The 25,500-nt window shown below is 40.2% G+C and overlaps 1 protein-coding gene across 8 annotated transcripts in view; it reads left to right on the top strand.

The window, feature by feature from the left end:
• Positions 1-25,500, top strand: part of Pde4d (phosphodiesterase 4D) — a 1,369,715-nt gene that overhangs the window by 1,151,357 nt on the left and 192,858 nt on the right. The gene's annotated exons all lie outside the window — the stretch shown is intronic.

Here is a 25,500-nt window from a genome sequence, read left to right as displayed (position 1 = left end):
AAAATTCTGTTGAACCTTCTGAAAGCTTCTTCTATGGCAAGAAGGAAAAGGAATTCGGTTCCAGTGATTATCATGTACCTGAAATGATGCTCTGGGTTTTGCTAGCATTTCCCAGGTGGCAACCTGAGCTACATGTCACACTATCCTATCTATATTTCAGAAGTAAAAACAAGATGCAGAGGGGCAGAAAGCCCAAGGCACAGAGCTGTGGACACAGTCAGAGTGGAGGCCAAGACTTCAAGTCCACTGCGTGTGTTCAATTGAAAATGGCATTTCAACGAGGCCAGGACTTGTAACTCCATGCTATGCAGAACTTTTTGTTTGGTAAAATTTTTCTAAAACTCTGAGATCTCATTGCTACTACTTTAAGATTTTTCTAACAGTTTCTCCACTGCTGGTGTGCACAGTTATAAAAATAAGTTAAGGGTAAACAGATAACAGCTTCCTGGCTGCCTTCATGTCTGTGAGCCTGACATAGATCTCAGAGTGAAAAACACGCTGCAAGAAGGCTTATGTGATATTGCTTACTTACAGATCCTTTGACCGCATAGTTATAGTATCTAGTTACAGCCACATTGCTTTCCTTTGGGGGCAAAATTACATACTTATTTGACCATGACTTTAGAGGGAGCTAACACTGAGTGACATGTCCAACACGTCCTTGTGTACCCAAGCTGATAATTATGACATTTGAGCTTGGAACTGTCTTGGCAGCACAACTGTCACCGCACTTATTATCTTCAGTGGAACCATAGGTAGGGTTAATTCAGAGGCCTCTTTGTCATCAAGGAGCACTGTGTCACAAATGCACTTCCAAAAGGAGCTTCTCACTGAAGTTTTGTGCAGTGACACATTATTGTAACATAAAGTAAACATAGAGTCATTGTAGAAAAATTGGAAATGCTATAAGAGTACATTCATAAAATATAAATATAATGGCAGCACAGCATTGAGAGATAGCCATCATTAAAGCAAACTGGTTCAGTTCTTCTCTATGTGTGTGTGTGTGCACCCCAAAATATTTAGGTTGCATATAACATATGCATATCTATAGATAGGAATTTGAGAAAACTGTGTAATGGAAATTGAACATTCAAATATTTTTACTGCCATCTTCAAATTTTTTCACTTACAGTGGATTATATTTTAATAAACCCATAATAAGCTAAAATTATAGCATAAGAAAGGCACTGAATCAGGATATCCAAAAAGAATCCCAGTATTAATAGTGTTGCAGAAGCCAGAGGCCTCAAACCAGACTAATGACTCATTGCAATGAACACTTAACAAGTAAAGATTAGTGGACTAAAAGGTATACTGTGTCACACTATAGTTTCCATGCAGAGACTTTGGCTTTTTGTTTGTTTGTTTTTGTTATTGTTATAGAAGTGGTTCTTTTAAATTTTGTTTTATTTTATTTGTGTGCTGTCTCAAGGACAGAGGGGAGATATGAAGGGACAGGAGATAAATGGGATCAGGATGCATGAAGTGAAATCCACAAAGAATCAATAAAAGGTTTTCTAAAAGGCATGAATACATTACAGAGCTAACACATTCTCATAACTTATAGTAGGCAAAACACAAAGTCAATTTTCCAACACAGCATCAAAAATCACATGCAAGGTAATGAAAACACTGCACAGAATGGGTAAAAACAACAACAAAAGGAAAACAACAAATAGATAGATGTGGTTGTTAATCATCAACAGGATGAAAATCCAATGTTGAGCCATGGCAAGACAGAGACTACCTATATGTGTATCCTACTGTTACATGCTATTATAGATGCAAGTGGTGGAACATTCTTGTAATACCAGCAGCACTGAAGATACAGAGGCAGGAGGATCAAGAGATCAGTATTACTTGTCCAGAGAACCCAGGTTTCATTACCACCACTCACATGGCAACTCATAACTATCTGTAACTCTGGTTCCAGGGGACCTGATGCCCCCTTCTGACCTCCTCAGGAACCAGGCACACATATGGTATACAGGCATACATGCAGGCAAAACACACATATGCATAACAGATATCATTTTTTTAAAGAAAGCTTTTAAAAAGAGCTCAAGACTAGCTTGAGTAAGCTAATAAAACAAAACAAAAGTTAGTAACATAGTAGGCAGTCCCCATATGCTGTAGGATAAGCATCTTCTCATATCTTATAGTATTTTAGGTATGTCTGACATTCTTGCATGTAATATATATTAGCATATAACATAATAGTCGTTGATTGTAGCTAGAACAAAATCATTTGCCTAGCTCTTTCTCTCACTGCAGGCTATTTAAGATTTTCTTCCTTTTTTGCTGTTTTATCAAGTATCTTTGTAAAAAGAAATCTTAATCTTTCTATCTGGCTAAATACTTAAGCAAAATTTTGGAAAACAGTATTACTAAGTCCAGATCTTAAATGTCTGTAAATTCAATGCATGAAATATTGCAGTTTAGTCCTTCTGAGGAAAAATTTGTCTATGAAAAAACTTATACTGAGTTGTGTTTTTTAAAGAACTAGTAATCTGGGTTTTCATAAAACTTCATCTGCATGTTTTATGCATAAGAAAGTCAAGTCCCCCAAAGGGACAGAAATGCACAAACTAACAAGACCTTCCAAACGACAGGGCAGTTACATCTTTGCTGTCAAATCAGAAGAGAGTCACATTGGGTCCTCTGCTTGAATGCTCTTGAACCTTTTATTGATTCTTTTCTCTCTTTTTTTAATTTTTGAGATTATAACACAATTAAACATTTCTCCTTTCCCTTTCATCCCACCAAACCCTCCCAGATATCCCTCCCCGCTCTCCTCCAAATTCATGGCCATCTTTTTTCATTAATGGTTATTTCATGCATACAGACACAGAGAGAGAGAGGGGGGGAGAGAGACAGAGGGAGGAGAGAGAGAGATAGAAGGAGAGAGATTGAGAGAGAGAGAGAGTGCTCCCGTTCGATCTGTGTGATGGAGAGAGAGAGAGAGATTGAGAGAGAGAGGGAGGGAGGGGAGAGAGAGAGGGAGGAGAGAGAGAGGGAGGAGAGAGAGAGAGGGAGGAGAGAGAGGGAGGAGAGAGAGAGAGCTCCCATTCGATCTGTGTGATGTAACTTGTAGGCACGTTTTCAGGGCTGTTCACTTGGTACTGGACAACCATCTGGTGTGTTCTCACCTTTCTTGCTCCTCATCTTCCCTTGCTTCCTATAGTTCTTCATGTAGTTGTTTATGGGGGTCTACTTCAAGGTTTCTTTCCCGTTCCGTGGCATATTTTGACTCTTGGAAGTACAGCTTCTAAAATTAAAAACAAGAATAGTTTCAAAACCTTGTTCACCTACTGGTAAAGGCTGTGCCACCCATGCTGCTCAGAATTGGTTCCCAGATGTTTTGAACATGTGTTATGCAAAGTCCTGGCTCTCCTTTTAAGACTGATTCAGCTGCTCTAGTAGAACTGTTCATTCAAGCAAGAACTCTAGTTAATCCTGAGACAGGAAGCCTGCCCAAGGATGTGCTGTCAGGGATAAGGGCCTAATGATGAAAAAAATAAAACTAGTAGACTAAAAACACCTGGCCTTGGTACTTTGACGCTAGTTCAAGATCCTTGTGTAATTTATTTAACTGACATAAGCCTCCAATTCCATAGCTTTGAAGAAGGGTTGGTAATTCTAATCTCTTCTACCTGGGATTGGTATAAGGATTAGGTTGAATAATTAATCCATGAAATAAAAAAGAATCAAACACAATCCTTAAGAGGCAAAATAAAACGTCAACTGATGCTTAATCAAATTGTCAGTTATTGTCTGGTGCCGTATCAGATTGCATCAGATTGTTCTTTCATTAGAAAGTATAAATCTGTGATTTTTAAATGATTGGAATTGTTGGTATTTTATTGACTATTGTCTGTACTGTTGACTCTTCTGGCATGGCAGAATTCATCTTACCTAGATGTGGCTCACTTCCTCCCTCTTATCCCCACCTGTACACCTCATTTGAACTTGAACCTGAGTTGAGATTGGAACAGCAGGTAGGTACTCAGTGTTTGACAAAACACCTCATGTTGAGAGGGCATCAATAGGACCTTGTCGAGTAAAACTGTGGATTCGGTGCTCATGAGATTGTCTGAGCAGCTGCTGAGCTGTAATGTGCACCTGTGTCTGCTGGAGCAGCAGGTGGTATCATAGTAAATTCTCCCAAATCCCTGTCACCAGCATGACAGTAAACCTAACAGGGAGTTCAGAGCAGGCACAGTGGCAAGGAGCCTTCAGTCCCTGCTGTTCTGGGGAGGCTGAGGCAGGAGGATCATCTCTTGGACCCTGGAGTTCAAGATTAGCCTGCACTAATAACTAACGTAGCAAGAATATACCAAAACATGGGGGGAAAGAGAAATTTGAAAGATGTGTAGATGTCCATATATAGAAAATCTATCCCACGACAGTTATGAAGTTCTTGTACTTGGTGCCAGATTTGTCCTAGACACTGGGGACATAAAGCCACTTAATTTTCAGCTGCTGTCTGCAACAATCGTTCTGGAGTAAAAGAATATGATGAAGAACCTTTGGGCACTGTTCAACATGTGGCTCTTTTATGCTGAAGATTAATGCTTCTGAAATTTCTGGCTAGCACTAAGATATTCCAGTCATTTCAAAATGTACTCATTTGGCCAAGAATCTACTCAGGCTAAAATAGGCTATGTTGAAACACAAGTTGAATGTAAGAGAAAATATCATCACGCCAGCACATCTCTGCATTATCCCTAAAGAAATCTCCTATCCAGGGCTGTTTAGTTAAACCACATCACACAGATAAGTCTCTGTATTTAGTGAAATTTCTTCCAAAGCTGTGACTTTGTTAAGAGAGGTTACCCTCCCTCTGGGTTCTTGGCTGGTCACCTGACAGATACTCTTTTGTTAAAAATCTGTAAGAATTCTTCCTCATTTGCAGAACCTTGTAAAGAACATGCCAGGAACACAAGAGCCTTATAAGGTGCTAACAACAAGAAAGCCTTTTCTTTTCTTTTTAATCATGTGAAAAATGGCTGCCAAGATTTTTAGCTGGGACTGGTACAGGCAGAAGCCAGAGGCAGCACAATTGTCTCTCCATAGAACAACTGATGATGTAGCTGGCCAGGATAACAAGACTGGATAGTTTAATGCCCCTTGGAGACAATTGATTCACTCCAATGGGATCTTGTTTGTATGATAGGATATTATTTTTAATTGGTTTGAACATGGTACTATTTCATACCAGAAACTCACTGTTAATAAATAACATTGGTGCTCTGTAACTCCTTAAAACAATAGCAAACATTTAGACAGGGCTTTGTCACACAGTGTCTGATACATTTTATCCTCTTAACCATCATAATAACCTTCATACAGGTGCTGCTTTTATTCTCATTTTGAAGTTGAAGAGAACTGACTTGAAAAAGGTTAAATAATTTGCAGTTTACACCACAGAGCTAATAAGTCAATGAAATCCTGATGCTAAGCCAAGCTCTGGAATTATATTCAAAGATGTGTGTGGAGGGGTTATACTGGAATGGATGTTTATGATTTTTCAGGCTTATATTTGCAAGTCATCTGACTTTTCAGGATGGACACCAACGTCCAAAATTTGCCATCCTCTCCTACAAGGTGGCAATGTGCCTAAACTTTTCTTAGAATGCCTGAGCAGGGACAATTTTCTAATGAATACTGAGCAGAGGTGTGTGTTTTGGAACTCTGCAGTCATGTTAGCAGCTGAATCACTCAGTAGATCAGGAAGACGAGGAGGCCATGAGCTGAGAGCCTGGTGCTTGAGTGACGTGTGTCATTTCTCACATCCTATAACCCTCCCCCAACATCTGCAGGACTAAGAAAAGCTACAGGAGAACAAGTACGCAATCTCTGAGGCCCAGAAACCATACATCTGGAACATTCTATGTAACTTCATCATGCTGCCCAAGCATCTATTTGAATGTGCTTATGCTACTCAAAAAACTATTTCATTGTCTATAATAAACAAGCTATCCCTTGCTTGTTTTTCTTAGACAAGAATCAAAATTATATCCCCTCTCCAAGCTGATTGCATCACATCCACATATAAAGACATCTTAATGCCAAAGTAGAGGTAGAATTGTTTCTGACAGAGACTGTAAATAGCCATTCTTGGAGCTGAGAAAACTGTCTTTGGCATTAGGGATAGTAACTGGAAGGGAGTGACAGTGACAATTTCATTAGTGCTTTACTGGTATCAAGATTCATGCAGTCAGCCAAATGACAAGCATCATAATAAAATAACAAAGCGGTGTCTTTCGGACACTCCAGCATGCTTACAGGGAAAATGGAAATAACATTTACTGAGCATGTTCTGTTCTCAGCACTCTGTCCTGTATGCTTTAATGTTCATTTATCCATTTTAGCCTTCAGATGTGAGTGCTCTGTAGCTAAGAGGCTCAGAGAGACCAAGTAGCATCTGCCTCATGTTAGCCAGAATACACAGAACACATTCATATCCCGGTTTGATTGCAAAGCTGTTGTACTTAACATCTTTGGGGAACTGCATCGGCATTTTAATATGGACCACTAACTAGGTCCTAGAGAGGCAGAGAGGAACATCAGATGAAACTGTAAACTTAAGGACGGTGGCTTCTCTAAACACCATTTTTTATCAAGCATAGTTCTAAAAATTCAAATAAGACAGTGGATACAAAACACTAAAAAGATATTCTTTACAGTTATTAGCTATTTATATAGTGTCACTCTTGGTAGAATGCCCAAGGAGCAGGCATAGCCAAGCTCATGGATAGGGAACTGTCCATCTGCCCGGCGTGTCTGTGCAGCCTGTGATCAGGAGCCGTGAGTGAGTTTAGCAGCTCTCATTCTGCCCAGGAAGACAGGCTCAGAGAGCAGGGTTAGTTAGGGAGCTTGGTAGGTGGTCAGTGCCCTGTGATGTGCGATTCAGCAAAATCGATATGCAAACCACAGGTTTGGGGATGTAGGCTGGCCTGCAGTGATGTATCTGGGGGGCATGCGTAGATCTGCCAACAGCTGTTACAGTGAGCATGCATAGACCCTATGTGGTGGAGCTACATGCTGAACCCCAGAGCCAGGTCTGCGTGTTTGCTTTAATCCACCAACTCTGCTTCTTTGATTCCACTCCAATGTTTGCTATTGCTTACGTTGTGTTTATTTTGGTAACAGGAAAACCTGGCCTTTAGTTGCAACTTAATCTCTACCATTCCAAAGATTACCTTTCTGGGGTCATCTTAACATGATGTCTAGGCAATAAATATCTCAGATTTCTACTTATCCCGAAGGACACCAAGCTCTCATTACCACCGTCTTTAAGTGTATACATTTGTGCTGATCTCATACCACACATAAGGCCTTTTCTTAATAAAAATTTCAAATATTTTTAAATATATATGAGATTCCTTGGTGAAATACAGGCTTTGATATCATATTCAAAAGAGATAACTGCAATTCTCAGGAAAGTTTCTAATGCACAGCCGTCTTTCCTCCTTCCAGATCTTTCTCTTTAGTTCTGGGGCCAGGGAAAGGAAAGTATTTCAAATGAAAATAGAAACTGTAATATTACCAGCTTCTCAAAAAGACAAGTGATTTATTTTTCTTACTCTTATCACAGATGTGCATGAACTTATACTGACTGTGTTTAAAAACAAAATGAACATCTCGCCTTCTGATTTTTATATGTATGTATGTGTAGGCGCTTGTATTTCTCCAGATGCCCATGTAAGGATGGCTCATCTCTAGTTCAAATGGAAATATGAAAGAACCAGTTTCCAGGACACTTCTTGTGTGTTCCCCCATTTTCTGAGACAGGGTTTTACTTAGAGCAGGCTGGCATCTATTTGCTCTGTAGTCCAGAATGATCTTGAATTTCTGATCTTCTTGCCTCATCCCCACCCCTGCCCCTCCCCCATCCTCGAGTATTTGGGCTGAGAAGCACTAAACAGTTTTTTTTTATCTTTGTGCTGAGTGAGCCTTTTATTGGCTGTTTGCCTCTGTAGTAGCAACCACAAGTACACAGGGCCCAACCACATACACACTTTATAAAGGTGCTATTATCTCTCTATGATAAATGAGGAAATAGAATCTCAGACAGATTAAGTAAATTGTCCAGTCTTATCCAGATATCCACCCCAAAATACATCATTTTCTCCTCTCCCCCTCTCCTTCCAAGCACCTCCCACTACTCCTCCTTTTTCTTTCACACTTTTCTTCTTCCATTCAGTTATACATAAAATCCCAGTGACAGCATAGAGAATGCTGTAGCCGTGCAGGGCATGTGATCGGAGAGACATCAAAAACCCATGTGACTCCTGCTCTCTCTCCCTCCCTTCACCAAATCATGGCAGAGGAACATGAGCGTTCACTGCTGTCCAACTGGAATGAGGAATAGTGAAGATGGAGAGAACCTTATATATCAGTAGGTTTCATGGTTCCAACCTAACAACCCACCACATCTTTAGAAAATACAAATTTCTGGCTCTAAACCCAGATCTACAGAATATCCAAGAGTAAGAGTATTTGCTTCTTTAAGCCTACCACAAAGTGATCTGTGACCTAGCAATGAAGATTGAATGAGAACTCACCCTGCTCTCTCTCTCTCTCTCTCTCTCTCTCTCTCTCTCTCTCTCTCTCTCTCTCTCTCTCTCTCTCTCTCTCCTCCCCATTGATAAAATTACTAAATTCAAATGACATCAAAAGACCTGCCATATTAACAATGAGATAGTAGCAGAATCCCACACTTGGATTCATTTTTCAACCTAGGATTGTAAAAGGGGGTTGGCTCTTATCTTGTGTTATAAAGAAAGACACTCCATGAATAATCTTTGCAAGTCTGTCCTTACTTGCCATGTTGTCACATACTTAATAACACATATCTAAATGTTTGTTGTATCTTCTAATTCTCCTTAAACATGTGCCAAATAAGGGTTAACAATGTCATTAGGGTGACTAACACCTTTACCAAGGCAGAGGACCCTTATTCTAATCTCTTTCAACCTTTTCATTTGGTTTTTTAGAGACATGAAAATACACCATTTCACTTTAGCAAAATATTCTATTCTGTACAAAGGTTCTGAGTATTGTGCTTGGATAGGGGATGGCTCTGCATTTTCGTGGGGCAGGGTACAATAAGAATTTGCTGTTGATTTGAGCAATCCAATAGTTTAATCCCCCTTTTAAATCTTTACTCCAAATATTAGAAGATGTGAGTTTGAATCCATGAAACTGGAAATAGGACCCCTTTTTTCTTTTTTCTTTTTTTTTTTTGGTTTTTCGAGACAAGGTTTCTCTGTATTGTTTTGGATGCTGTTCTAGAACTTGCTCTGTAGACCAGGCTGGCCTCAGACTCACAGAGATCTGCCTGCCTCTGCCTCCCGAGTGCTGGGACTAAAGGTGTGGGCTACCAATGCCCTGCTAGTATCCCTTTCTTAAAGACCCTCACATTAGACCAACTCATTCCATGCCTATGGCCTAGTATCCAAGTCATTATCTGAATTTCACCAAACATTGAAAATGAGCTTTGAAGATGTTTGGGAGTAGGGTTTGGTGCATGTATTCAAGTTACCTAGCTCTACCTAACTTGTACAATTGTGAAATACTAATCAGTTTTTTTTACGTGGAAAGTGTTGGCAATGCCATCCTGACTTGATTATTCTAAGTTTATACATATACTAGCACCATGTTATTCATAAATGTGTCCAATTAAGATAATAATCATTATTACAGTGGTAATCAAGAAATGAGGGACAAAGTGAGAGGGCCAGGAGGGAAGGGCTGTTAGGAGAAGGCTTTTGGCCTCTGCCAGGAGAGGGTAGAAGGCCATCAGGGGCTCTTGCATGTGGTAAATGGTAAATCACCACAGCCCTAAGAGATCATTTTCATGCTGCTTGAGGTGCTTGTGTGGGATCAGGGGCATGCATGGAATGGAAATCTGTAATTTCATTGCCAGTTTAAGGGGTGGCTTCTTCCTAGGGAAAAACAAAGAGCAGAACAAATGTGACCTGAATTTTTTACCCCTTTATAAATTAAAATCTTAGTTCTAAATTTCACAGAACACTAAGGATGAAAGGGTTATATCTTAAGATTTTTAAACATTTCAGTTACTGGAGGGGAAAAAATGAAGCAAAGATGATACGGAGTAAATTGCTTGCAAAGCCTCCAATTTGGATTTCATGAGGTGGAGCCATCTGCTCGCTCTGTAATTCTCAAAACCTATTTTCAAAATTTGGCCAAAATGACAATTTCAGAGGTCAGCAAAATAGGAGCACATGGTCTTGTGTGTGTGTATGTGTGTGTGTGTGTGTGTGTGTGTGTGTGTATGTATGTTTTGTTGATATTTGTTGTTCATCTTAAATTTAAAAATATAAAAACTGACCTGTTATTTTTAAATTCCATTTGATATATGGAAAAACAGAATTTATACCCCAATCTATATTTTTTCTTTTTTAGACTTTTTTATTGATTCTTTGTGGATTTCACATCATCCATTCTGATTCCATTCGTCTCCCGTCTCTTCTTGTGTACTCTCTGCCCTTGCAACCACCCTCCCCCCCTTAAAAAATAAAATAAAACAAAATTTAAAAGAAAAACAGAAAGCAAAATCAAACGAAAACTCTTGGCATGGAAGTTATAGTGTGAAACAGTGAGTCACATAGTATACGCTTTAGTCCATACGTCTTTACTTGAAGTGTTATTGCAGTGAGTCATCGGTCTGGTAGAAGGCCTCTGGCTTCTGCTGTGCTATCAATACTGGGCTCTCACTGGGACTCCTCCTAGTTATCCAGTTGTTGCTTTGTGTCATGGAGATTCTGCGGCTTTGGATCTGCAGGACTGGCCCTTCACATGATCTGGCAATTCATAGATGAGGTGGATGTTGGGGCGGGTCAACAATAACCCTGTTTCTAGGCCTTAGCGGGAGATGGAATTACTTGCAATAAACACAATTGCAACTAGTTTACCACCAGTCACCCAATTACTAGTAGTATTCATTGTGCATAAATGCTGCATATGGAGATTAAATACTACATACATGGCACATATCTGTGCTGCAGACTGAGACTAAATACTACATATAGGGTGTATAATTGTTCTGCAGATAGAGATTAATACTACATGCATGATACATACCTGTGTTGCAGACTGAAATAAATACTACATATTTTACAGGCCAAAGATTACAATTATGGTGGCTATTAGGAATGGCTCAAACAGAGGATTCTGAAATGAGCTTCTACAGCAAGAGCAATCTTGGTGGATTAAAACCCTGTGCTACACAGTTGGTTTTGTTTACACTATACTTATTTCTCCTTGCCCCATTTTGGATTACTCAATAAAAGAGAATATAGTCCTTTCATTTAAGTGAGAAATAAAATGAGAGTCAAGGTTATGCAAAACAAGTTCTCCAATAAAAAAGGAAAGGAAAACAAAATACATATGATTGAATATCTGAAGTAATCCAGAAAATACAAATGTTGTAACAAAAAAAATGAAAAAAAATAAAACATGTTGTCTCAGTAACTGAGAGAGGTCATGCATGGCATTAAATTGGAAGAAATTTTAATTGATAGAAAAATAAACCTGGCATGATTTTCTTTGATCACATAGCAATATCAAAGCCCCAAGGGTCAACAGTGGACATGATTAAAGAGTAGTCAAATGTAAATAGAAAACAGAAATGCTATTATCTTGATGAAGGACCTAGCAGGTTCATGGGATTTATGAAGGTAAATAGAAAACAGAAATGCTGTTATCTTGATGAAGGACCTAGCAGGTTCATGGTATTTATGACCAGATCTCCACACACTCCATCATCTTGGAAGAGTAAAAGTGGTGCCATGGTGGCTAGGAGCTGAAACACAGGAGCGCCAAGGTGGTTCAAGTCTTGTTTCTGGCTCCCAGCCTAGTTGTCACAGTAGCTGATAAGTATTCAAAGGATGGACAAATGACTGGTTTCTGTGGCTTTGATCATTTATGTGTTCTTTATACCAGAAATACATTGGAGCTTAATGTTTAACATCATATTTGGCACCAATTGGAATAGCCTATGAGACAGCACAGGGGATCCACGTAATGTATCTTCTATTGGAACAGTAGAATTGGCTCTAGAGCTGTTTGTGATTTCTAACGAGGAAGGGACTACAGCATGGGATGCAACCTGTAGCATCCCCACTTTGAAGACCCAACTCAATGCTGCTTCTTTGCAAAGGAGCTAGTCAATGAAGAGTGGTACTGTTTTCGATTCGGATGGACTATGAAGTCCTTCTAGAATCCTTCCATGGATTTACAAAGAGAACTTTTCATATGGATAATGCCACCATTTTCTGGAATTCAATTCTGAACAAGGCTAGCCTCTGACCTGCTCCTTCTGGGACCCCATAGCTCAAGTGAAGCAGGAGAAAAGATGTTAGTTAGTGACTTCTGGTGATGTGTCTCTTCTACAATCCAGTGATGTGTTTGTGCTTTGGCTTTATGCTTGAACTGCCACCCTGTCCCTTTGGTGATTACCGTGGAGGCAGAGCTGCACTGGACTACCTTCACCCTATAGCACATCCCAATTCATGCAATATTGGCAAGCTTGTTTTCTCTCACTCCTCATTCACTTCTTGGATGACAAGGAATCCCTTAATAACAGTAAGAGTTGGTGAAGGATCTAAGAAAAAAATAAAAGAAAGCATAAGAAGCAAAAAGGAAAGAGATTGTTGGTTCCACTGGGTCCTGGAATGCATTGCTAAGAGATGTTTGAAAGTATAATATACTTTTAAATCAGCACCACAAGTTTACATTGGTATAACAAACTGGGTTGGATATTATTGTGCTAACAAACACCAAGGACAAACAATTTAAACAATAAGTTCACGTCAGTAACATTCTACAGTAGGGCCTGGAAAGGTACCTCTCTGCCTTGTTCTCATACCAGGCACCAGGAATTCTCAGGCTTGTCTCTCCACCTTCTGCTGTGCTGCAGTCTGTTCTACACCTACCTGCAAGGAGAAGGAGCACCCAGGCAAGCATGTGGTGGGACATACGGGTCAGCCTGAAGATAGCATGTCATAGTTCCTCTCACCTGCAGTAACATGGCCATAAAATGGGGACATCTGTGCTCAGGAAGAAGCAGAGAATGGAATCTGGCAGGATCTGCCACATTGATAGTTTTGATTACAGAACTCTTTTCCGGGATCTTATCTTTCATCACAATTGCATCCCAAATCATTTCAAGGTTATGAAGATTTGTATAATCCCTTAAAGTCAGTGTTTAAGGAGATTCCTATATCCTTTACCAGCCAACCAATGCCTTACAACCTTAAACATGGTAACTGTAATCCCCCAGTATGACAGTCACAACGCACTGAGGAACCCTCTGCATATGTATACGCATCTTCCTGCCCTTTTCTCCACAGTGTGTTTTAAATTAAGTCCAGAGAAGACCAGTTGTTCAAGAACAGTTTTGCCTGTAAATTCTTTAACCTAGTAGGAGTGAAACTGTTGTCTCTAACCCAGGACAGTTCTCCAAAACCCTTTTCTGTTCTCTTCTACACAGAATGTGGAAAACCAATGTGTTTGGGTGGCTGCTGAGGTTGGAAACTGAGTAATATCACTTCTCCAAAATAGATTTAATAGCAGGGCTGGGGAATAGTTTCCTGATCTGTTTAAGGGAGAATGCCAATCCAGAGAAAACCATGGTGTATGAGTTTTCCCATTCATTAACAGAAAAAAATCAAACTCACATATGTTTAAAAGAAACTATGGAATGACTATTATAATTTTGTTTCAATATAATTTTACCTTGACTTCTTTAATTTATTGAGCCTATAATGATTTATTGGTAAGGATTCTCATGAAGGAGTCATCATTTAATAACTTTTAACCCTTCGATTAAAGCTTTAGGAAAATTAACTTGTGTAAGTTTAAATACATCATAATCAGAGAAGTGACTGAGAATCACATTTTCAAAAACTTAATTCCAAAGGAAATAACAGTGTCTAGGGAGACAATACACTTGAAAGATGACTCTCCTCAGACATTCAAAAGGATTAATTTGGTGGGATCACCCAAAGAGTCTTCAGAAAGAGGCAACAATCATCGCTGGAGGAACCCCTGGCAGAAGTGCACTAGATCCAAAGAAAGATGCGGGTTCTCCCTTAGCTGTTAGAGAAAACGGTGCTGTACCATTTGGGTCATGTCATTTCTTTCCTGCCGGGGATCCCTGTTTGTGTGGAGCCACAAAGACCAGGTCCTAGGTTCCTGCTTGCTGCTTTCCTTAGTTCCTTCCTGGTTCTAGAAGGAGGTACTACATACTACAGATTTTTTGTGTAGTTTGACCAACTTAAGGGTTTGGTGGTGGTGGTGGTGGTGGTGATGGTACTTTTTTTTTCAAAGTTTGCTCTCTCAATTGTATGAGCCACAAAACCTGGACACCTCCTGATTGTGTGGCTGATTATTGGTCAGACTTGAAGATACACAAAAATATTCCTGACTAAAATGTTCTTTAAGACTCTAACCTATGAAGTTCCTTCCCAGATCATTTCTTTAAGTGGAATGTTCAATTTCATTTCCTTAAACAAAAGGCCAATTACTAATCAAATTTAGACAACAGTAGTAACATTTATTTGAATAGAGGGCCACATAGATAATCACAGTGGATAACCAGTAGACAGCAGTGCTGTAGCTAAAGGTGTTTATAGACACTATTTTGTTAATTGAGCAAGTGTTAACAGTTGTAGGTGATATTGATACACTAATAAAGAAAACAGATTTAAAATATCTGCACATGTGCAACATGCATCCTAGTGGGAAGGAAAGGATTGTAAATAAAAATTAGTTTAGCAGAGGCTGGTGGAGAGACAACGAGAGAAAGAAATGGCGAAGACTCAGCCTAGGGTGGCTATTTTACATAAGACAGTATGAGGCTAGCTCACTAGGAGTTAAATTCTCCCAATGGTAAAACTGCACTAATGACCTGGGAAAACATTTTCTGGGTAGGAACTGCGCAGATGCACAAAAAGCCCCGAGGAAGGACACACACACTTCAACGCAGAAAATGCACAGCGACCATCATGAAAGTGCAGAGGCTGCAAGGACATGGGGACTGGTGAGCGGGAATTTTGCAGGGACCTGATTATCATTTTAGCAGGATTATTCTGTCTGCAACTTGACGAATAAGCGTGAAGGTGTGGGAAGAAGCGGGGGCATGCCACAAAAATATCTGTGTTCCCGTGCAAACTTCTTAAAGCAATTTTAGTTTGTTCTATATTACAGAAAAAAAGAAGCAGCACAAAGACAGGGACATTCTCTACCTCCTCTTTGCCTGTTGGAGTCTGAAAGATCTGTCTGGGAAATGTGGTAATAGAGAAAGCCTGATAGAACCAGAAAAAACAGAGGGAAACTGAGTCAGTCCTCCCAGGACTGTTTCTGACCCTCAGGTACAGCCAGTCTGGAGACTAGTGTCTTCCTGCAGCTACAGGCAGGCTTTTGCTCAGAGTTGAGAAAAGGAATGCACACTTCCCTACTTCCCTCTCAATCCCAGTGGCTATGAGGGCCTGGTCAGTTAGATCAGGACCTGCCAACAAGTTCAGCAATAGTCACCTCTGCTTCTCCTTGCTGTGATGGGCATACCTGCTGATTGAAGATGTGTATAGTTACATGGCTTGGGTCAGTTGTAGGTAACTGATGCAAACGCAGGCCTCTCTAATGTAGGCTTTGATTTTCCTGTTACAGCATATCAGTCTCATGTTAGGCTCATTTGAGAGCCTTGTTTGATTTTTTTCATTGTGGTAAAACAAAAACACATGGCTTGAAAACTACCCTGTGAAGTGTTTCAACACACACTCCATCATGGCTGCTGTGGTACGCATTAGGTATCTAGCATTTGTTCATGTGAGGTACTGATACTTCATAGTAACAGAAGAGTAATTTGATTCAACATTTCCCTTCCCCAAGCCCTGATATCCCTTTGGTCTTTTCTTCTCCGAGTTTGGGTCTGTCACCATGTAGTATTTGTCCTTTTGTGACTGACATGTTTCACTATCTTAATCTTGTTAATTTTCATTCATGTCCTAAAATATGGCAGGCTTTTCTATTTGTTTAGGGTTCAGTATTAGTGCCCTGCACAACGGGGTGTGCCATTCTTTGTTTATGTGTCGCCCCCTCAGAGGACAGTTTGGCGATGTCCACACCTTGGTTGCTGTGGTGAACATGGACATGAAGTTATCTCTCTGTTGCTCTAATCTCTGTACTTACGGGTAAAGATCTGGAAATTGAATTGGATGCTATTTTTCATAGCAATCACATCATTTTGTAATCCCACCAACAGTGTAAAACAGGTTCTAAGTTTGGTGTGATGTCACCTGTGTGTGTGTGTGTGTGTGTGTGTGTGTGTGTGTGTGTGTTTCAGTTGTGCTAACTAGCATAATGAAGTCTGTGATTTTCATTTTCATTTTGCTGATGATTAGTGATAATGAACACCTTTTCATGTATATGTTGGCTGTTTGGCTTTCTTTGAGAAATGTCTGCTTCTTTCATTGGATGTTTTTAATTTGGAGAAGTACTATTATTTTAACTTATTTTTGCTCTTATCATACAGGAGTTGCATATGTATTATGGACATCAACCATTTATTAGAAGTGTGGCTGGAAAATACTCCCATCCACCTGTAGGTTGCTTTTTTCATGCCTTTGCTTATTTCCTTTGCTGTGCAGAAGATTAGTAGATGAAACTGCTCTTGTCTGTCTCTGTTCTCCTTGCTTGTGCTTGTCTGTGCATTAGAAGGCCTATATTGTGTCTGTACTACCCACTGTAACTAACCATTTGTCTGCAATGCCCACCAAAATTCCAAGGACATTTTTCATTGAAGTGAAAAAACCATCCCAAGCATCAAAAGGAACCATGAAAGAGCCTGGATAGCCAAAGCTGACTTAAAATAATACTGTATATATGTGTGATGTGCTGTGAGTATGGGTGCCCTCATGTCATACACAGCACATATTTGGGGTTCAGAGGTAAGTTTGTGGAGGCTTATTGGATTAAGGCTCTACCCTTGTGAACTCATTTACCTGCTGTCACCCCTGTGCACACCTTACCTTCAAGCACAGTTATTTTGTAAATGACAGTTTCCAGGTATGAATATTTAGTCCACCACACTAGTCTAATAAGTATCTCATGAAAGTGGAATCTTGTCATATTATTTGACCAAAATGCACAAGCTTATTTTCTCTTTTATCAAACTCCAGCTATCATCTTCATCTTATATCCCTTCATTGTCTGTTATGTGAGGCTGTCACTGACAAGCCATAAATGACTATTATTTTCTGAGATCGCCTGATACATTTACTAGTAAACTATCAAATATCATTTCACTCAAAAATAAGTATTTATTGTCAGTGTTTGACTTTTGTTCATGATGACCATATGTGATAACATAATAAAATTTACTTGATGATTTTTTTCTGTCTTTCTCTCTGTCTCTGACTCTGTCTTTCTTGTGCTCTCTCTCTCTCTCTTCTCTCTCTCTCTCTCTCTCTCTCTCTCTCTATCTCTCTCTGTGAGTGTGTATGTGTGTGTGTGTGTGTGTGTGTGTGATGTAAAGTACAACTGTGTGACATCAGAGTTTTCCTTTCCCCTTTATGTGGGTTCTAGGAGCAAAATATTTGATATGAAGAGAAAATTTTAATCATCATCCAGATGTCCTTACACTTGAGGGTCAGCTTTCCTTATCCTCCCCAGTGGTGAAATACCAAATGGACCCATTGGATAGCCAATAGCAAAAGATGCTGTACCCCTGCGGCATTAGGCATAGAAACTAAGAACAATGTAACTGCCTCCAGGCATATCCTGTGTCTGGAGTTAGAGGACTAAATTGTTTCTACCCATTATATTCAGTTCAGCCTTGGCAGAGTTGTTGGGATCTCTGCCCTTCATGTTTCCCAGCAGGAAACTTCTTTCTCCTTGGTGAAGAGTGTCTAGAGAAAACAGTCTCCAGCCCTTCCCTCCCAGGATGTCATCACACCAGTATTATAGTGAGGGTGGAGGCCCTCAAAGCAACTGAGGCTGTGAGAGCAAAACTGGCTCAGCATCTGACACCTCATTGATGGCCGCAGTGCATTTCCCCATCTGTCTCTTATGTCCCTTCCTCCCTCATGTGTCCATTTGGATTCTTCTCAGAGTGTTGTGTTTAGACACAGAGAGTGACTCAGATAAAAACAGTGATCTTGGTGAATGATGTCAGTGGAAGATAAAGATTAAGCAAACTAAAACAATGACCTCTGGTTATACTGGGCACATACTAGCTGCCAATGTGGTAAAGGCTTCTTAACAGCTTCTCTTCTAGTGCTCACAACAGCTCCAGAGCTGCCTGTTTTCTTTATCAGGAAGTGGAGTTTAAGGAGGTATATGACTTAGTCAAGAGTACCTAACCAATAAGTGACAGAAGCAAGATTCGAAATTTAATCCTGGTTTTCTAATTTAAATCCCTTAGGATCCCTTCACCTTACAATGTGGAGTCAAAGACCTGCTCAGTGCAAACACTGTCATTCTCAGCATACCAAGTCAGAAGCACTGTATCGCTGCTCCGGGCTTCAGTTGGGAGTCCAAAGGTTCCCATGAACATTCAGCTGGGTCTTCCTAGGAAGCCCTGAACAGAATGCTTAGTCTGGGGACTCATGTTGACATGGACTCCCAGAAAATTAGTTGGCATAGTCCTCATTGTGCCTTGTCCTTCAGGCTGAAAACCTGCAGTATGTATTGAGTAGAGGATCCTAAGGGCTAGAGTAAATGAAACGATCCATTTACCCAGGGAAAGAAGCAGGACTCTGGCTCAGGAGAGAGACCACATGGTGGTCAAGAATCAAAATACTTCCCATCAGAACATCTGAGTCTACCTTCAGGCCAAAAATGATGAGCAATGAGCAGACAAACAGTTACAAGATTAGTAGACAGGAAGTATGGGGACAGTATGGATGGAATTTAGATACAGATTTCATTACCATCCATCGCATTAGAATGAAAGACTGGAAAGATCTAGGAGCAGTTCTGTTGGTTGACCAGTTGTCTGATTTCTGTCTATCTCTTGAGGAAGGAAAGCTCCACAGAAAGAGATTGCCTACCACATACAACATTCAAGAGCTCTGAATGCATCAGGTCAACAGGTCCTGACTCTTACTGTCCCCTCTGAGGGACCAATGCAGCTGTCTCATCACTTTCCTGTAACCATCTGCTGGTGAAAGCCAGCTCCTATGAGAAGTGTGCATACCTGCACTGTATTGAGGGAATCAGATACATGGGACAGCATGGCACCTCACTGTCTTCCATAAGCTAAGACTTTTCACAAACCTCCAAGCAGTCCCATAATTACAAAACAGTCCTCAGACTCTGCAAAGAAATCCTCCAAGTAGACTGTAGAAGAAACTGCTGTATACCTTACTATTGTGTTCAAAATCAGAAAAATGAGGATTTAGCAAATTTCATTTTTTTAGATTTCTTTATTTATTATATATATACAGTGTCTGTCTGCATGTAACCCTGCAGGCCAGAAGGGGGTACCAGATCTCATTATGGATGGTTGTGAGCCATCATGTGGTTGCTGGGAATTGAACTCAGGACCTCTGGAAGAGCAACCAGCTAATGTGCAGAATAAACTCTGGTGTGTGTGATCTATGAATTATCAGGGTATCACTTTCAAAGAGTTAATGCTGAAAGGTCCACCCTAATAAGGATGCAAAGAAGTGTTCTGTTTTCTTACAGTCATAGGACACTTTAAAATACATAAACACAGTCCCAGGCTCTAGAGTCAGTTTGGGTTTAAAACAGACTCGTGGGAATAGCTCCGAGCATGTTGCTTATTATAGAGAAGCTTTCCTAGGCTTCAGAACTCCTTTTGGTTAAATAGGAAACACAGAGGCCACTTCCAAGGGTGAAGACGTAATGAGATGCTGCCAGAAAGCAGAGTGTGGAGCACATGGGGGTATCCTCCAAAATCTGTACTGTCATTGTCATTATTATAGTTAGGTATTTTCCCTCTCCTCAATTATTTTGCCACTTCCCCTAGCTTCAGGTAATACTCTGCCTTGGACTCCCCCTGACTGGCACTGAGTCTGCAGAGAAATCACCAGGCCTATGTGTAAACGGGTGGGGGGTACGGGTGGGGGTGCTTAGAAGAGGCACTACCCATCTCTTTGACACCAACAACTGAATAAAGACTCTCCCCCACACCACATTCTGGGTTTAATACTGAGGACTGTCAGTGAGGCCATGTTCCAAAACTGAGTAGCTCATCTGAAGCCGTTTCTATTTCAAATTAGCTCTCAGGTGAAAAAGCTAATTTTCAGAAAGTTAAGCCAGTAATAAGTGGTCTGATGCCCAGCCGATTTTCAGCCCTGCTGTGTGAAACAGGGAGTGTGTTCTGTTCTGTTTACTGAGCAAGACCTCTCTGAAGGTGTCCCCCTCCTTCTTACATTTGAAGGACTTAGTCAAGGTGCCTTTCATTCATAGGAGGAAGTCCTTCCTAGTCCTTAGGTTCTTTATTTCTTGTAGCTTTTTCTCCTCTAGTCACTGCAGAAACGACGCTTTTTTTTTCTTTTTCTTTTTTTCCTTTTTTTCTTTTTTTTTTGGTTTTTTACGAGACAGGGTTTCTCTGTATTGTTTTGGAGGCTGTCTGTCCAGCCCGGCCTCGAACTCAGAGATCCGCCTGCCTCTGTCTCCCGAGTGCTGGGATTAAAGGCGTGCGCCACCACCGCCCGGCAGAAACGACGCATTTATTTTCACGAACCAAGCCATATGAATGTAGGCAACTGGAAAGTAAACAGTCGTCCACACCTCACTCCTGGGTGATAGCTGTTAAACGGGCTCTGTGTCCTTTCCACATCTCTCTTTACTGCAAGCTGCTGCCGACATGGGCCACCCAGCCTACCTGTTACTGGTACCATATGATGCTGTCACTTACATAGCCTCGTCGCTCTTCAGTGCTAGCCCATAGACGCAACCCAACGCTGCATCCTGTTTGACTCACATTCGCCTTTTCTCGGTTTGCTTCACGTGGGCTGGGCATCCTCTGCCCCTGCTACCCCCAACTCTGCCTGGACCTTTTACTCCTTCCATGCATTCAGCCCCCTTCACATGCGTTGCCTCTTGACATATTCGGACAGCACAGTGCTTTTTATTATTTTCAGGCTATTTGTAACTGGTGCTTCCTGTTCGTCCTTCATTCCACAATTGCCTCTTGTTTTGCTCCCTTACCTGGAATTTAATGCCCTGTTGTGAAGTGCTGCATTCCATGTATCTGTATTTACCCCAGAATTAATCTAAGGACAGAGACGAACTGCAAGCCTAAACTCTTCACTGAACAAAATCTCTTTCTACAAGGTCATTCACCATGACCGATGCTCGTTAACACTTTGAACTTGTTATTATAATATTGCTGTTTCTTGGTAATGATTTTTGATTATAGAAGCACTTACTATGATAGAAATCGAGCATGCAGATGACTTCAGACCAAATGCCTGCCTCCAAAATCAAACTGTTTTCTGAGAAAATTCGTGTTCCCAAACTTAGAAGGCTTCCCCAGCCTGTCGTTGATATTCACGGTACTTTGCCCAGCGTAACATGTGTTCAGTGATGTCTTCCGGGGTTTTGTTTTTGTTTTTGTTTTTTTTGAGTAAAAATCCAATAGGACATCAGCTACTGTTTAGAGCTCCATCTTGGCAGCAAATTCTTAGCCATGCATGCTTGTGTGGTATGTGCCTTCGGTCCCAGCTGCTGTAGGGTCAGAGGTTGGAAGGTCATTTGAACCTGTAAGTTATAAACCATCTGAACACTATAAAAAACAAGAAAATGAGTTAATTTAAAAGTAAAACTAGCACAAATGTTTCTTAGATTAATCTAACTTTTAATCGACATTTATAAACAGTTTGATAGATTTGAGGCATTCTTTTTAGGTAATATTTATGAGATTTTTGTGTGTCTTAGTAAGTAATTTAGGCCTTCACTTTAAAAGAAGTTCTCCATAGTTAAGAACATTATCTCCATCTAGTGGACAAAGTGTTATATTACATCTACATTTAAAAATGTAAATTAATCGTTTTTGGTGATTCAGTTAGCATTGCTTCAACAAAGAAAAAGTAAGTTCAAAATCCACAGTCTCCTATCTCCTTTATTGTTCATGCAGAATGTGTAGCTAGAGCCTTCCTTCTGTTTCACTTAACCCTGACATCATCCTGCTAGATCATAAGGGGAAGCAAGCACAGATGCTTCATGGAGAATTTCCATCGCGAGTCCCCTGTCTCCTTAAAGCGAAATCTACTCCCATTTCTCCCTATCCTTCTGAATGGTGGCTTCCAAATGTGTGTTGAGTAGCACTAAAGGGCTACTTTAGTTACTCCTCTATGAAAATGTCACAGTATCTCCACCTGAGTTAATACTATTGCTTTTATAATTTTAATCACAGTATACTCATAATAAATGTTTAATAAATGCTTATTTAATGAATAACATTCAAGAAGAATGTCCCCAAATACCTCTGGTATCCCTCTTCAAAGGTTAAAAATACCCTGCCTTCCTAGGCTTTCCTGGGGATAGCCCAAGTGCCTGCAAAACAATGACCCTACCCAGGTGAGTCAGAAGCCTCTCATTTAGCCCACAGCTACTGACACGTATTTGTGCCTCATGGAATCATGCACTCTGTCAGGGAGGACTTCAGAAACAACAGATCATTAAGTCTTAGCTCGGTGACTTTGACCAATCAGTTTTTCTAGAACCTGTCATCTTTGTCTATAAAGTGAATGTTTAATTAAATAACCCACCAATGTCTCCACAGAACCATATGAATATATTTATAAAATGACACAGTTCTAAGAAAACTTAAGGGTTGGGGAGATGGTTCATTTGCTAAAATCCTTGCCACACAAGCATGAGGACCTGACTTCATAACTCCGCTTGCAAATTAAAAGCCTGTCATGGGTAGCACATCTCTATAATCCCATCTTTGGTGAGTAAAACTCCAACTTATATAAAAGAATCTATCTCAAAAATAAGATTGAGAGCAATTGATGGAGACAGCATCAACCTTTGGCCTGCACACATGCGCACATAGACAAACATGTATATATACTGCACTTATGATTACATACACACACGCAAAATTTAAGTTGTAAAAGAGTTTTTTGACTGAATGAAATACATTATAATGGTCTCTCTTTTCCTTTGGGCTTGAAGGTTGATTTTGGTGTTGCTTCACCAGAGGTGCGTGTGTGATCAATGATTCACTGCTCCCCCCCAAGTTGGCTTACTTGGGAAACTTGGGACATAACCCAAAGAAAGACAATAAAAATGTTGTAGGGCCATTAGTTGAATACGTGTGTGGGGGGGGGGTGTACATGAACGTGTTGAAAATTTACCCCCAGAGCATTGCGTGTGTATGCCAGGACTTACTGTTGAGCTATAGGTTCTAATGAGGAATGTTGATAACAGTTTAATTTGAATTCATTTGTGCACTCAGTGATTTCTGTTAACTGCATATCCCCTGGCCTATCCTATGCTGTCACTCTCTTTCCTTCAAGAACACATGAGAGTTGAATTTGATGATTGTTGATATTTCACTAGAAAAGTTTGCTTGGGAAAACTTGGCTGGGTTATAAAGATTATCACATTGAAAGCTGTTATATGTGTCTACTTTTTGTTCTCTGACTTTACAAATCTGTATTGAACTCAATGTATTTCATTCTTTCTATATTCATTTACCCCACTTAGTAAAGAGGTTTTGCTGTTCTTTGTTGTGCTGATAGATGTTGAACACAGGGCCTAATGTATATGGGTCAAACATTCTACCATTCATCTGTGCTTCTAGCTCCAGTAAAGGATTTTATCATGTGCATCCATATATGTGTTCTTTGGGAATTTGGTATAATGTGTTTTGATCATATTCTCCCTCCCTTCCTCGACTTTTCCCAGATCCACACCTTCTTCCTTTCCCACCCAACTTTATATCTCCCCAAATGAAGGGCAATACGTTCTGCCCAAATATTCTTAGATAGTGTGGCCTTCCATTGAGCATGGTAAATTTATTAGGAGTTACACTCTTAGAGCAAACTGACCCTCTCTCTCCCTGCAGCTAGCAACTGACAATAATTGCTCCTCAACTAGGAGTGAGACTGTGTGTCCAAGTGCCTGCTACATTCTGGGTTTTGTCTATCTTGGGCAACAGCTGTGAATTCATTTTGCAGCTACACTGTTATATTCAGAAAACACTTTCTTACAGTCATCTACTACTGTTGCCTCTTAGACTCTTTCCACGTCTGCCCTCAGTAGTGACTCTTTGGATGAGGGAATACAGTACATATGTTCCATTTAGGGTTGGGAATTTTAGAGTCTCTTACTGTTTTACCCCTTGGCCAGTGGTAAGTCTCAGTGTCAATCACCATTTGTTGCAAATAAAAGGTCCTAGGTGGAAGACAGGAAATGCATTAATCTATGGGCATAATGAGAGTTAATGCTATATTCATTTAGCATCATAAGAGTAACATGTTTTCTCTTTGAGTCTATGACCTGTCTAGTCATAGGTTCTTGACCCATCAAATAAAGGTTTTGAAAGAGCACTTGAAGTGCTGAGATATTCCAGAGACCATTTTGTGAGAGCTCAACATCTAGAAATTAAGACAATGTGGCAAACATTTTCAGTTAATTTTCAAGGAAGAGGCCAGTGACTTTGGTAGCATAAAGGTAGCACTCCACATATCTCTGAGAGCTCCAGAAAACTTTCAGATAAAAGTTAACTTCTGAAGAATGAATGCCAGTTGTCTTAGCAAAGGAGAGGTAAGGTGGATAATCAGGAAAGCAACTCAAGAAGTACCAGCCAGAGAGAGGGGGTGCCAGTTCACTGTGAGTTGAATGCCAAGTGCCTGATAGTCTGAGGTATACCTTGGGCTGTGCAGATGGTTGTTTGCAATTGAGAGATGTCCAAGACCTTCAGTCTAACCAAGGAGTTTGTATACTTGATTCTGAAGGCAAAGTGAATTGATGAAGAGTTTCAACTGAAGGATGTTACAGTCGGTCATATTTGCATTTTAAGAAGATAAAGATACTAGGCAAAAAGAGGAAAATGGATTCAAGAGATGACTGTAAAGGCTGCTGCACAGTCACAGTGGAGATTGGAGAAATTAGTGAATGAAAAGGTGTAGTGTGAGAAGGAAAAGAAGCCCAGGTTCAGATGAATTGTGACATTATACAGCAGCATTTGTTCAACCAAGTATTTACTAGAGTACTATTAATTTGTTCTTTTCAAAACAGGAATTCTGTGTTCACAACTACTTTTGCAGAATGACTTTTTATTGAAATTAGGTTTTAAAAGATTTATGCCTTGTGATTGTCAAAATTCAAGGAAAATGAGAATGTAAAACCAATGTGAAGATTAAAGTTGTGGGTTTGTTTGTTTGTTTGCAGTGCTAGGATTCAAACTCAGGGTGTTAGACAATGGAAACATGCTACCACTAAGCTACAGCTCTAGTTCAATGTTGGAATTTTTACTATGAA

The sequence above is a fragment of the Mesocricetus auratus genome, unplaced genomic scaffold, assembly GCF_017639785.1.
Source record: "Mesocricetus auratus isolate SY011 unplaced genomic scaffold, BCM_Maur_2.0 Super-Scaffold_100020, whole genome shotgun sequence".
Lineage (NCBI taxonomy): Eukaryota > Metazoa > Chordata > Mammalia > Rodentia > Cricetidae > Mesocricetus > Mesocricetus auratus.
The sequence above is the reverse complement of the archived record's forward strand: the minus strand, read 5'-3'. Positions and strand labels throughout refer to the sequence as shown.